Raw genomic sequence first — 16,167 nt, 5'->3', positions numbered from 1 at the left:
CGCAAGGAAAACGTGCTAACCACTAACAAAGCTATACCATGGCTTAATGTTTATCACAGAGGTAGAGAGGCAGAGCAGACGGAAACAAAAATTACATCCCTCAGAATGGGTCCACAGTTATTAACATAACAAGACAGGCAAGAAAACACATAACAGTTTAGCATATAGTACCAACATGACATTTTTTAATTAAAAGTGCCTCCCAAAATGGTAATTCCTTGGTAATTCTTTGCGGACAAGAAAGTGTATTTGTGGAAGAGAGGAGAGAGTAATGCAGGCAGTAAAACCGCAGAATATTTATGAGTTGTTAGCTCGTGGGAAATGTACACAACAGTTACACGTGCAAATGTAGATCCGTGTAGGTGAAGGTTTTCTTCTCGCTCATAAAGCTGTAAATGGACTAGACTGGCTTTTAAATAAAAATGTACAAAATTCACTTTCAGACAGCCTTCAACTGCAACTTGCTCTATCGTCTTTCACGTAGGCCGATCTTTAGAGAAATAAAGCCATAACAATAACGAAGCGAGCGCAGGCACAACAGCTGAACAATTTCTTTTCATGAATTCATTCATGAACCATCCTCCTCAGCTTTACAGTGATTACGTTTCAGCTATGGCACGTTCATCTCATCACCTTCATTATCTCACCCTAATGCTAATCAAAGAAGGAAAGGGTAAATCTATAACAGTGACACGTATCAATCCTCAAGAATCCACCCTGTAGCATCGATCCTGACATTTTCTTCCCGAGTCGATGCTCACGCCAGTGAAAACACACACACAATATTTCTTTTAATATTCCTAGTGCAAGCAAATGTGTATCTAATGCATTAAAAGCAAAAAAAAATGAATTGGAACTGTTGTAGTAAATGACTTGCCGAGGGATACCCACACACACACAACAGGAATAGAGGAGTATTCTTAGCTGTTATTTTTATTGCATTAAGTAATTTACTTGGGGTCCTGGTGTTATAGGAAAATAATCAATAACAGGTTCCTATAACTGTTCTATTCCTCTTATACCACAGCAACTTGCCGACAATTACGATTCTCTTTTAAAAGAACAAGTAACCGATTCAAATTCAATTGAATGTCGTGGAAAATCCATTAAACAAGTTACTGTCTGTTATCGGTTACATTATAACAGTTATAAACAGGCGTCACAAGCAATTTTTGTCGTATTAACGTCGAGAGAGAGAAAAAAGCGGACGGGTGAGGAAACGACTGCTTATAGCTGCTATAACGTAAGTGCTAACAGGAACTAACTTCTTTCACAGACATTCCACAACAAAAAATGTGTCTAATTTAAGGTGGAATTCTTTAATAAATCAAAAAGGTGTTAGTGTTGACAAGCTGCTGTGGGACAAGAGGAATTAAACATTAAAGGAAAAGAATAAACTTCAAGGTAGTGATAGAAACTCTGCACATACAGTATGTCGTGTTTTATTCCATACAGAACAATTATTAGAAGGTTCATTAGGGGTACCAGGATACTAGTCTTTGTATTACTTGGCACTGAATCGATAAGATAATGAGTGGGATCACCAAATCCTAAAGCAAATTCTACATTTCATCGCATTTTAACAGAGTTAAATGAATTCTAGAAAATCGACGTACACGCGTATATAGGTTCTGCGTTACTAAGAAGAGACGTTAGAATAGAAAAACATCGCAAGTTTAGCTCGTTCAGTAGCTAGATCAACGTCTGCTAGCTAATAAGTTAACTAATCATCAACGTATAGTACAAGACTAGAAAGAGTACAACCCTAAACAAATATAATCTCAATGCAGCTAACTTCAAACCAGGAGACTTATTAGAAACAGTTCTGCTGTATACGTTCTAGGCTATAACACGTTTCTTAAAAAGCCTCAAATTAGACACGAGACAGACAGAACCTTCTAATCATGCTGTATAAAGGGGTACTGTGACCTGTTTTTTTGTTTATGAAAACATTGTGTAAATGTCACTTGCTTGATAGGCGAGTAAATACATGAATAATTAATAAGACGGCAATGAAATCTGTGCACTTGTTTAGATGCGGGAAGTTTATTGCAGATTTAATTGATGAGCAACTACTTTGATGATAGCTTCGCGTCCAGTAATTAGGGTAGGAAAAATTAATGGCCCGATGTAGTCATGTGACCTCTTCTTAAGGTACTCCAGATTTATCATACCCATTCGCAAGCCTGAGGCGTTAGATCACTCGCATTAATTGCGCTTTTATGAATATCAGGGTGTAATTCCGCTCAGTGCCAATTCATGAGGTCGTATGTCTCTCGTTTGTTTTCTGAGTCATTATGTTATTTTGTCAGGGAATATTCATGAAATATGTCTAATGACTTTAGCATTAGTGCCTAAAGCAAATCATCCTGAGGCAACACTTAAGTCCATTAGAATATTTCCTGGGAAAAGGAGAGAGTATTTAGATGATTTAATATTCAAATCACACAAGTGGCTAAGCTTGGGTTAGGCCTAAATCATTTTCGAACATGTCCAGGTTTGACAAATCATACACACAGAGTGAGCAACAGCCTTAGACGGAAAGACGTCCAGTTTTTAACTTGAGAGTGAGATTTCTCATAACATGTAAATAATCATCTCCTAGTAAAGTTCGATTAATGGAACACAACATTTTTTTAACTTGCTTATCATCTCACTAGTTAATGCTGATTACTAGGTTTAGTGTTGGGATGGAATATTGATGGTAACATTAGCTAGCTAGCTAAACCTACCACAAGGCCAGGGATAGGGTAGCTAGATCGTGTGAGCTTGTTCTTGGGTCGCTAATAAACTTCACAGTGTGTTAGCAAGTTTGTTAGCAGTTTCAAGTGCTCAAGTGTTAATGAGTTCCTGCACAGAAACTGCTTTACAGTACATTGTGATCAATGAATTGTTTCGAAAAGTTGTACATTTGTGTATATGGTCAGAGATCATTTTAGAAACTGTTAGGGTGAAATAATAATAATAATAAAAAACCCTGCAATGGTTCCTTCTCTTTATCTCTGTGTGTGTGTGTGTGTGTGTGTCTGTCTTCCACTGTCAGATCTTATCATATCCATGTTCTTAGCTCCCCCTACAGGTTGGGTGCAACTACGTGCCATTTCTCCCACCAGGCTTTATATACGTTTGTCTTGATAGATAAGTTCCCTTTATGTGTGTGTGTGTGTGTGAGAGAGAGAGAGAGAGAGAGAGAGAGAGAGAGTGAAAGGTCCACTTTCGGTTCAACTTCAACTTCCAGACAGATGGCCTCACATTATCTTCAAGCACTCTTTGATATGATGCAGAATTCATAGTTGAATCAATGAATGCAAGCTGTCCAGTCCCTGAGACGGAGAACCCCAAATCATAACATTTCCACCATGCTGCTTCACAGGTGGTATGAGGTGCTTCTCCTGAAAAGCTGTCTTTGGTCTGCGCCAAACATGTCTGCTGTTACTGTGGCCAAAGAACTCAATCATTGATTCATCTGTCTAGAGCACATTATTACAAAAGGCCTGGTCTTTGCCTATATGCTCATTGGCAAACTGTAGACTTGTAAAGGCTTTTTCCTGCCACGCCTCCCATGCAGGTCAAATTTGTGCAGTAGCTTTCTGATTGTAGAAGCATGCACTTTAACACCAACAGTTGCAAGACTTACTTACTGGCAGATCCTGTGATGAAATTTTGGGGTTCCTGGAGACTTCTTTTTGCATCAGATGGTCTGCTCTTGGGATGAGAGACTGGCTGGGAGACCAGTCCTGGATAAATTGACAGTCGTTTGAAATCTGCGCTATTTGTAGATTTTCCTTTCAGGGGAATGATGTATTTCAAACAATTTGGAGATCCTTCTAAATCCCTTTCTAGACTCATATTCATCCACAACCTTTTTCCTGAAGACCTTACAGAACTCTTTTGGCACGATGACACCACACACGTCAGTAACAAAGGGAACACCATACACTAGATATGAGAAGGTAATAAATAAGACAGGTTCCACCTGCATTCCCTAAACAGGTTCTAGTCACTGGCACCCAATCATGATTCTAATTTTATGGATTTAAATGTGTGACAAATGTAGGGGTGTACTTACTTACATCCATGTGACTGATTTGTTTTTTGTTCATTTAAATTGTGAAAATTACTACAAAATGTCAACTTTATGTGTCATGTGATAGCGTGTATCACCTTTATTAATAGGCACTGTTTCAAAGACGATCAAATGTTTGCTCGTCCGAATATGTTTTAAAAAAAAGTCAACAATTTCCATGGGGTGCACATATTTTTTTCGCACGACTGTATACATTGCTGCAATTTGACTACTTTTCCCCCCAAATGACGCCAATAGAAAACTTTTCAAATCAACCACAGGAAAAATATCTGGAAGCACTGACCCTTAGAGAACCCCATGAAGCACATTTTGGTTTGCTAGAGGATTACGTTGCTATTGCAGGCATTTGCGATATCAGTATTACAAATCCTAATGTTCCAAAGACAATGAACAATATATTCTGCTGCCCTAATAGGTACGTATCATGTCTGAGAGTAGAAGCGTTTTCTTCACACACACTGTGTACACGTCCTACTCTCTCACTCAATAACCAGGGAAACAGAGACAGAATGTATAATGTAGAACTCTTCCTCTCTCGTCCTCTCTCTCTGGGCTGAAGTGTAGACTGTGCATCGTGCTCAGCCCTCCTGTCTCAATTCCATCTCTCTGCTTTGTTGAACATAGTTATTTTCCCTCAGGGTTCTTATGTGTATGAGAGGAAAGAGAAAGGAAGACCAATTTCAGACGACACCAATCCACATTTAGTCCTTGTACAGAGAACTGGTGCTAATCTCAGTGAAAGACAAAATGCCAAAGCAGTCTCTTAGTTGATGATATTTCAGTGTATGCTTTTTAAGAGTCTGTAAAAAAAATTTCTCACTATGTAATGTATACATATACGATACAGGTAAAGCAACCAGGCCTTTAAATTGATATGACTTAAATTTGGTATCGTTTTAGATCATATCAGATTGGTATAGTTCTACTTTGAAGCATGGTACAATATGGTCATACTGGCCGTCCAAAAAAAAAACCTTTACATGATGCAATCAAAGTAAGAATTTAATAAACCAAACAACAAAGAAAGTTGCGTATTCTCTCCATGAGCAGCAAAGCTGAACAGAAGATAACTGAGGAGATAAATAAATAAATTTAAAGCAAAGGCCAAAGGGGAAATATAGTCTAGAGGTAATCCTCAAACCAAAACAGGGTCTTTCAGAAAGTCATAGTAACAGAGATCACTAAAGCACTAGCAGTGTTTTGACCTGGTTTATAAAGCCTGTCTAATATGGTACAAGTGACGGAAATCATTCACTTGGTAACTTGGGGAAAGGTGAGCCACTGCAAAGTTCCTGGGTCCTGCCTGGTGATGCTGCGATGAAGCTTCACAAAGCGTTGAAGGTTGAAAAATTATTCTTTTTTCCCCCAAGGCTTCTAGTGCTCACTAGAAGCCTCTAGTGGTCAATATATATAGATGACAGCACTGCATGTGAATAACTGGAAATAAACAGCTGATGTAAGGCATGTCAAATAAAGGAATGCTTGAAGGGTGTATTATGTTTTGAGCATAGCCTAGACCAGGGGTGTCCAATCTTATCCGGAAAGGGCCACTGTGGGTGCAGGTTTTCATTCCAACCAAGCAGAAGCCACACCTGAGTTTATTGAATGCCATGATCAACTGATTAAACAGGTGGAATCAGGTGTGCCTCCTGCTTGGTTGGAATGAAAACCTGCACCCACACCGGCCCTTTTGCAGATAAGATTGGACACCCCTGGTCTAGACGTATCTTTCTGTATGTTCATAGAGCTTATATGCTTATTGGTTGTGAACTGGAGCAGATATCATATATCTAGGAATGCAGGTTTTCATTCCAACCATTTACACCAATCAGAAGCCACACCTGATTTCACTTGTTTCACTGGTTAATCTGTTGGCCTTCTATCGTCTATCCGGTGTGGCTTTTGCTTGGTTGGAGCAGAAACCTGCAGCCAACCTGACTTTTTTTTGTGGATAAGATTGGATAACCTTGGATTATACAAAAAAAAAAGTAGAAAAAAACAACAAACGTGGGTCTGGCTAGATAACTTGCCCATGGTTTGACTCTATGGGTCATCTAAACTACAAAGGCAAACGTTGCTGAACCAATTCCATTCTTAAGGTAAAATTTTAGTTTATTCACTAATCTGGTAGATCCGGTGGATTCCTATCCCAGGAACACTGGGTATCACTAGGGGAAATTTAACGTAGCCAATCCACATAATGTCATGATTTTGAGATGTGGGAGGAAACCAGAGAACCCAGAGAACACAGAAACCACACAGTAATCCAAGTCGAGGACCCTGGAGCTGTGAGGTGGCATCATGCCTCCTATCCCTCTGACTTGAAATTGTGGTGTTATAAATGTGAAATGTTGCAGCTGTGGTTGCACGATAGTAGTCACAGGAAATGTGATTCTAATGTTTCGTTTCCAAATCAAAAATCCAAAGGTTATGTTCCAACAAAACAACTACCGATACCAAACCTCGCTTCCTGAATTCTCCGCTTCATGTAATGATGATTGCTCTTAGTAGATTTTGCAAGTGTCCATAGCCATATTCTATTCTGAAAATGTTCATCTTTAGTTAAAATACAGCTCACTTTTACCCTCCACTACTCTTTAGACAGAAAGAATGTTGTATTTGAATTTCAGCACCAGTATGACGTTCATGGACAGATGCCCAGCCCGGCCACCTGATTTGGGCTTCGTGCCTGAGATTAGCAATACACTAATGAGAGGAACGAGAGAACTAGAGTGAGCTGGCAGCGGCTGTCTAGCAGAAGGATGGAGAATCCGTCTGTTGGGAACGAATCCCGCATTCTTAAATCCTCTCTCCGTCTGCTGCCACGTCGTCGTGCTGCCTTTTGCCCTGTTAGGGCTTTTCCAGAGATTTGGCTCACATTGCACTACACTTAGCACCAAAGCTTACGGTGCGTGGTATGCACCTCTTTATTCTTTCTTTTTCCTGAAGATTTTTTTTGTATTAGTTTGGACTTGTTTTAGTTGAAACATTTTCCACCAGCAGAGTGGCTTAATATTTAACTTAGTTTTTGGGGGGGAAATGGATCCATTCCTTATAAATCAGATCAGTCTAAAACTTTTGTCTCATAATATCTGTTAAAGAAAAACATGGCTAGTGTGTCTGTGTATAAGTAAACAATAAGTCTGCCAATTAAAAGCTGGAATTATCACTAGCTCCATATTTGTGGGAAATGGCTAGTGCACTAGCTTCAAAATGGTTAGATCTCCCTCCAAGATTCTGAAAAATGGATCCGCACTAGCTCCATGTTTCTGTAAAAGGAATCAGTACTACTGCTATGTTTCTAGAAAGTTATTATGTAAAATAAAATGGGTCAAGACTAGCTTTATTTTCCTAGAAAATCATTATGTGGACTAGTTCCATGTTTCTAAAAATTGAACCAGTGCTAGGTCCAAATTTCTGGAAAATGATTCAGGACTAGCTCTGTGATTCTGGAAAATGATTCAGGACTAGCTCTGTGTTTCTGGAAAATGATTATGTGGACTAGCTCCAGGTGTGTGGAAAATAAATCAAGACTAGCTTCAAATTTCTGTAAAATGGATCAAGGCTAGTCAATGTTTCTGGAAAATGATTACATGGACTAGCTCCATGTTTCTGGAAAATATATCAAGGCTAGTCTATATTCTTATGAAATGACTCCCTACATGCCCAGATGCCTATTTACCCAGACTGTACAGCCCCTGGCCCCTCAGCCATACCAAGCACCAGTCAGTCGTCTACCTGTGACAGAATGATTAAGTCTAGACTGTGCAACACTTCAGGTCTAAGTCTGTTTTTCAGCACTGAAGCCTGAAACCAATAACCAGTCTTTCTTGCGATATATTACAATGGCAAAGTTGTGACTAGAGTCTGCTCTTGCCTGACAGTTCAAGCCTATTGGAGAAACAAATTTATATCAACTCGCTCACTACCAGGTAATTGCAGTGAGCAAATAATGATCTCAAAAGCATCGTTTTAAATCAAGATTTCCGTATTATTATTTAGGTTGTTAAAAAGGCTCTTGGCATTGTATCTGAAATCTGCCGAGACCCATGACTGAAAAATATCGAAATTGCTGTCAGCAAATAATAGGTTTTTAGATGGAAAAATACTCTTCTGAACATCTGAGACATCAAAATCACTCAATTTTCATCACTTTTTATTCTATTTCCGCATTCTCGTATTCTTTACATCGTATACTCTTACAATTCTGAATTATATTGGTGTGAAGAAATATGATTAGGCACTGAGGAGGTTACACGCTGGTGCAGAATTTAACAATCAAATCTTGCTAGTCAAACAGTTACTAGCAGTGCTTCGATTAGCGGCAGTAGAGAAGATGAGAACACATCAACAAATGATGTGTTCTTGAATGCACTCTTGAGCCATGAAAAGACAGAATTAATCTGGACTCCTGACATCAGAATCATGGTAGCCACCCTACGTTGTGAACAGAAATGCTAACACTCAGTATGTTTACATGGACAACAGTAATCCAGTATTAATCCAATTAAGACGATACTCTGATTTAGAAACTAGCATGTAAACCACAATATTTTATTATCTTAATCCGATTAAAGTCATACTCGAAGTAAACACAAATGGAATTAAGACATGTGGAGTATTCCTGTTTTAGTCGCATTATCAGCGTGTATTACAGACATGTACACACCTTGATCACACTATTAACGTCGTGTGGGAGTTTTCACCGCATTTTGCGACAGGACACGTACACACGGCAGCGCTCAACCGTTTTACGGCAAACAAGAGAGCACGGCTGGGTCCGAAACAACGTACTTACCTACTATATACTAGGTGAAATACATGTATCTCAGCTACTATATAGTAGGTAAGTACGCGGTTTGGGACGCAGCCCACGGCTTCAAGCAGTCGTCTATTTGCACGTATAGCACGACAAATAATTAACTGCACTTGAAGCGTTCGTAAAAATTAAAAATTAAAAACACCCAAAACTGTATACGGTACCATAACGAAGACCAACTGTATGTTAATACGTGAAATTCTGGAGGGACGTCGGACGGTGTGGCGCGGTGACGTAACGATGTGTGCCGTTAATCGATCCATGTTCTATAACATGTAACACAGGAACATGAAAGGAATCTTCTAAAAGCAGCTCATGTAAACACCTTAATCAGAATATTGTCTTACTCAGAATAAGGTCAATAATTAGATTACTGCTGTCCATGTAAATGTAGTCATTGAGAAAACACTAGCAAAGGTTACACACAGTTGAAGTCCTGCTAATGAATGTAAGCTAGGTCTCTTTTTCTGCTAGCAATGTTGTTATTTTTGTCATTCGTTCATCCTGATTAATAATAAATGAATGAAAAAAGAAAAAAAAACTTGATATTGGGATTTTTGTTAAAAAGGGGGAAAAAAGGTTTTTCTATCCAATGTATCCGCCTCAGTGTCTAGTAACATTTCTTCACATGGATATAATTCAGAGCTGTGAAAAGATACTATGTAAATAATAAAAATACACTGTACATTGATGAAAATGGAGAGTGAAAACAAAGTGCGAAGCGGGTGTGGGATTAACCTTTAATTCTATCAAGGTAATTATTTAAGCACAGCACTTTCCCTCAGGCCTGAACATAAACTTTCATTATTCCCCAATAGGGGCTCGTGAGTTATAGGTTTCATTACCAGTTAATGTCGTGAGTGTTTAAGAGGAGATGAGAATAAAACAATGGCTTTGTAGGCAAGATTTATTTAAATTTCTTATAGTTCGTTACACATTGGAGAATAATTCCTCATGATCAGGTTTGAAAGCCTCCTGATAGTTTCCCCCCCCCCCTGCATGTAGTGAGTGTTAATGAAGAACTGCGGCTCTATTTTTAACATGGTGGACTGAGGGGTCATTTTGTGGTCACTCAAGTACAAATTTTCTGGGGTGGACGTGAGGTGTTTCTGTTTCAATAGACAAAAATTCTACTTGACAGCTTTAACGCATTGTGTTGCATGCCCTTATTCTATCAATAACACTCCTGTATGAATACAATCTGTTCTTTACAGCTTGACTAAAACCAACGATCCCTCTGTGGCCCCCGAGGCAGCCATACTGTGAAGCTCTAACAGCACTGCTTAATCAGTGACAGCCATTACAAATGGCGATGCACAGCACTAATTAATTGGGTTGAATATTATGCAGCTTCAAAAATGCACTGCTGGGATGGCAGGACATCATGCGATCGTGATGGAGAGTCAATGAATAATTAAATGGAAACTACTGTCAATACTAACGCAGGTAAGGAGGACACCCGGAATTTGCAGGCAACTGTGGTCCTTCACAAAGGCCACACTGAGACTGACTGACAAAGAGACCACACCCTCTTCATTGTGACTGACAGAAACAGAGGCAACACCTCATTTAAGGAGTCCATGCCTCTTTAACTAGGACGTGATAAGCACATAAGCCATTCCTCCTTCAGGAGAACTGATGGACAGAGAGGCCACACGTCCATCACAAAAGCCAAACCTTGGGTGCTTCTCGATATTCAAATTGATGCTTCCTCGTTTCCTGGCTCCTCCATCCTCCAGCCCGTCACTCGGAAATCGATCGATGTCAACCATCTTGAAGGACATATCAATTCTCTAATTGCACCATGAGGAGGTGAGGAACGAGGAGTGAGGAAGCTTCCAGAGGAGCTAGGAGCGAGGACACACTGTACCCTATGCGGAAGTGTTTCTTGTAAAAAAAAAAAAAACCTATCACACGTATAAATTCCCCTCCTCCCTTACATCTCAAACAAAAAGTCCTTTAATGATGTGATGGAATTTTGTGTGAAATATAATTCAGTAATAATATGCTTACAATGCGTATTGTAATTAATTAATCCTTGCATGTTTGGATATGCAAAGCTGCACAAGAGAAGCGATAAATTATGTATTGTTCATTAAATAACCCAGACGTTCCACATACTATCATTGCATTTTGTTTGATTAAGAATGCTGTTATTACCCATGCTCCAACAACATAACAGCAGATCCCATTTATTTCATTTATACAACTGAGCAGTTGAGGGTTAAAGGCCTTGATCAAGGGCCTAGCAGTGGCAGCGTGGTGGTGCTGGCATTTGAACTCACAACCTTCTGATCAGTCCAATGTCTTAACCACTGGGTTACCACCACTCGAAATATAGACCACACTTCATTCTGGCGGTCTGACAGGCTCAAAGGCCAAGCCTCCTTTAGTGAGACTGACAGAAACAGAGGCCACACCTCCTTCAGGAGGTCTGACAGGCTCAAAGACTATAGCTTCATGAGAAGTACAGAGGCCACACCTCCTTCACTGGGACTGAAGGACTGAAGAAACTGAAGGCCACACCTCTTTCACTGGGACTGAAGGACTGAAGAAACTGAAGGCCACACCTCCTTCACTGGGACTGAAGAAACTGAAGACCACACCTCCTTCACTGGGACTGAAGGACTGAAGAAACTGAAGGCCACACCTCCTTCAGGAGGTCTGACAGGCTCAAAGACTATAGCTTCATGAGAAGTACAGAGGCCACACCTCCTTCACTGGGACTGAAGGACTGAAGAAACTGAAGGCCACACCTCTTTCACTGGGACTGAAGGACTGAAGAAACTGAAGGCCACACCTCCTTCACTGGGACTGAAGAAACTGAAGACCACACCTCCTTCACTGGGACTGAAGGACTGAAGAAACTGAAGGCCACACCTCCTTCAGGAGGTCTGACAGGCTCAAAGACTATAGCTTCATGAGAAGTACAGAGGCCACACCTCCTTCACTGGGACTGAAGGACTGAAGAAACTGAAGGCCACACCTCCACTGGGACTGAAAGACTGAAGAAACTGAAGGCCACACCTCCTTCACTGGGACTGAAGGACTGAAGGCCACACCTCCTTAATATGCATAAGCCATGCCACCTTCTGTAGGCTACACAATAAATGTTGAAATCAAAACTGATAAAAAAATAATAATAATAATAATAATTTGAACTTCAAACATTTGCATCTTCAGTTCCGACAGTAAAAGGTCAGCCGACACCTCGGGTCCAATTCAGGAAAAGTGCCTGGTAAAATGCCAGCTGCATTCATCACGATGGCATTGTAAATTTGTCCAGAGCACTGGTGTAACACTTTTGTACAGTAAGCAATACGTAGTGACTTTAACAACATATCCGTATGACTAATTTGCATTTAAATAGAGGCCTTTATGGGGTGTGCACCGGGGCGCACTGGAACAATGTGATAACACGCTGTTCCACTTCATGAGTTCCTCGCACTCTCTGATGAACGCATATAAAGCATATTCTGGCAGCTTGAGAAGTCTGATGTAAGAACAGGTGCTTGTACAGTGTGCAAACAGACATGTTCTGCATTGCAATACTATTTGCATTAACTTATCCTTATAAATGTCCTCCTAGGAAAATCCATCTTAAGAGCTGTTCTGATATTTGATTTCCTTAAGTGAAGTGAGTTAGACCCTCTGATGGATCAAGCATCACCATTAGGACAAAGGAAAATCAGAAAAGATGGACTTAATATCTTTGAAAATCTTTCACACGGTGCTGAGATGGAAAGAACAGAAATGTCTGCTTAAACGTCCTTCCTCTCAGACCCTCATGTCTCGCTTGAATTGCAGCAAAGATCTCAAGATATATACACAGTGTTATGATTAACTAACGTCTCAAAAATCAGCAAGAACATGATTATTTCCCATCCAAGACTATGAACCTTCAACGTTTTTGTGCTGTAAATGATTAGGGCCCAAGCACGAAACACGTCGTCGTCGTCTTCTTTTTCTTCTTCTTCTTTCTGCTTCAAATGAAGCAAAGGTCATAAGGCATAGGAACACCTAAAAGTTGGCTAAAAGTTGAAGAAAGGAGCAGTATATCTGTTACTATTTAATCCAATGACGAGATCCATATCAACCTGAATGTGGCCGGGAAAAAAACATGGCCGAAACAGGAACTCAGTTTGTTATGGCTTGATAAATGCACATAACATGATACTAACATTTCATTTTTATACAAGCATCTCTCACACAACTACAAGTAGATTTTAAATAAGGCTTTCTTAAAAAGATAAGCGTCATGTGGGGAAAATTGTGATTACTTTTCATAACTGATAGTTGGCCAGTAGACTGCTACACTGTGGATCTGTTCATTGTAACAGAGATGGCAGATCATCCATAAAATCATGCTGACCTTTCAGCAAATCAACAACATAATGAGAGAAATTACACGAGCAGGACTGTTTGGCTTGGCATTTGAGCTCAAATGGATAATTATTATGAGCTAAATGTATGCCGTAATGTAGCGCTGCAAGCCAGACATCTAGCATTTGTTAAAGCAACAGTTCTCAAACTTTATGAAGGCCCTATTTGTGGATAGTATGTGTCACTGTGGCTACAACGCTGCACTGTAGCCAACCTACCTATTTTCACTTTTTCCTCAGAGCCTGTCAGTAAAAACATGACAGTATTTGTATTAAATACCGTTAAACATAAACGTGTTTCCATGGGAAACCAGCACACAGAAGTACATACACATGGAAGAGCAGAGAGCCAATCAGATCGCAGCCTTCAACATGCGGACACTCGTGGCCAGAAAGGTGTACAAAAAGATACATGATGTGAAAGATCGATGTATGGCTAGTCTCACGGCGAGTGCCACAGAGTGTCTCAAGCTAAAAATTCTGCGTTCATGTCATTCGGCAGGACAGGAACATATCCGAAAACATATTGAAAACGTTCGTGTATGGTCATTTTGTTTACTAGATAGAAATAGCGGTTGTAGTTTTAGAATTAACATACAGCTGTGTGGATGTGAAACATTCTTAAGCCATACATACAATACAGCTGATGAGGGTGTGTATTTATCATTTGTAATTCAGTATATACTGAAATTCCAATTTTAAGACTTTATTCACCATGTTTATATAACCAAACTGCCTCAGTTCTGGGGTTGGTCACAGTAAGCAGGGCTTCCAGAAAGCGCCCCAAATTCCGACGTGGATGGAAATGGAAAATTCAGAAAAGGGAATTTTGTTTATTCACATATGACGTGAAGGCTTCATAATGCCACAACACTGGCTCCGCCCTCATTATGCGTACAGTGTTATCTCTTATTAGCATGTCAGTATAGTCTCATTGTGTCTTGTTTGTATGATCCATCTTTTGGTTTGTGCGCAGCGGCATTGTCATACTGGAACATGATTCCAGTGAATGGAAATTGTAATGCTACTGCATACAAAGACATCCTTCCTATACAATTGTGTGGCAAAACTTTGGGGAAGACCCAAATACAGCATGGGTGTGATGGTCAGGTGTCTATATAGTGTACTTATTATATATACTCCAAAATGAAAATAGCATCATTTGTAACATATCATGCAGTATGTACTGTTTTTGTACAGAAAGCATGTTTTCCCCACTATTTTCTAATTTCTCTATTACTCTCTTCCTTGTGTGTTTCCCTGCTAGGCATGTGAAAGATTTAGAAGAAGGACACAGTCATTTATATGCAGTCAACATCACAGTTTCTGTAATTAGCACTACATCTTGGACACCAGATGGATTCTTTACTCATCTCCTTGACAGTGTGCGTTTCACAGTTTAATCGATCGCACAGCCTGTTGCTGAACGTTTGTTTACTTTCTATAAGAACAGAACTTTGAGACTTGGGATAAAACCACACTTGGCAGACTACGCTCAGGAGGATTTATCAAGCTTTAGGGTTTTTCCCACTAGTTTTTATGTAGACAAAAAGGCAGCTCTGTGTATTCTTTTATTATTATTATTATTATTGAGTCTTTCCAAATCTTGAGCTTGCTTCACTTACACCGTGTACGTACATGCTCTACCGCAGTAAGAGTAGGAGCACCCCGTCTTATCGTAGTTTAATTTGTTGTGTAGTTATTTGACTGTCAATAAACCGTATAATGCATTCACTAGCTAGATCATGATTGGAAACCACTACTAAAACCACTACAGTGAGGGAAAAAAGTATTTGATTCCCTGCTGATTTTGTACGTTTGCCCACTGACAAAGAAATGATCCGTCTATAATTTTAATGGTAGATTTATTTGAACAGTGAGAGACAGAATAACAACAACAAAATCCAGAAAAACGCATGTCAAAAATGTTATAAATTGATTTGCATTTTAATGAGGGAAATATGTATTTGACCCCTCTGCAAAACATGACTTAGTACTTGGTGGTAAAACCCTTGTTGGCAATCACAGAGGTCAGATGTTTCTTGTAGTTGGCCACCAGGTTTGCACACATCTCAGGAGGGATTTTGTCCCACTCCTCTTTGCAGATCTTCTCCAAGTCATTAAGGTTTCGAGGCTGACGTTTGGCAACTTGAACCTTCAGCTCCCTCCACAGATTTTCTATGAGATTAAGGTCTGGAGACTGGCTAGGCCACTCCAGGACCTTAATGTGCTTCTTCTTGAGCCACTCCTTTGTTGCCTTGGCCGTGTGTTTTGGGTCATTGTCATGCTGGAATACCCACTGTTACTCATTGTTCTCATGATCATTGCAACTCCACGAGGTGAGATCTTGCATGGAGCCCCAGGCCGAGGGAGATTGACAGTTCTTTCGTGTTTCTTCCATTTGCGAATAATCGCACCAACTGTTGTCACCTTCTCACCAAGCTGCTTGGCAATGGTCTTGTAGCCTATTCCAGACTTGTGTAGGTCTACAGTCTTGTCCCTGACATCCTTGGAGAGCTCTTTGGTCTTGGCCATGGTGGAGAGTTGGAATCTGATTGATTGATTGCTTCTGTGGACAGGTGTCTTTTATACAGGTAACAAGCTGAGATTAGGAGCACTCCCTTTAAGAGTGTGCTCCTAATCTCAGCTCGTTACCTGTATAAAAGACACCTGGGAGCCAGAAATCTTTCTGATTGAGAGGGGGTCAAATACTTATTTCCCTCATTAAAATGCAAATCAATTTATAACATTTTTGACATGCGTTTTTCTGGATTTTCTTGTTGTTATTCTGTCTCTCACTGTTCAAATAAATCTACCATTAAAATTATAGACTGATCATTTCTTTGTCAGTGGGCAAACGTACAAAATCAGCAGGGGAT

This window comes from Ictalurus furcatus, chromosome 23 (genome assembly GCF_023375685.1).
Source record: "Ictalurus furcatus strain D&B chromosome 23, Billie_1.0, whole genome shotgun sequence".
Classification (NCBI taxonomy): domain Eukaryota; kingdom Metazoa; phylum Chordata; class Actinopteri; order Siluriformes; family Ictaluridae; genus Ictalurus; species Ictalurus furcatus.
The sequence above is the reverse complement of the archived record's forward strand: the minus strand, read 5'-3'. Positions refer to the sequence as shown.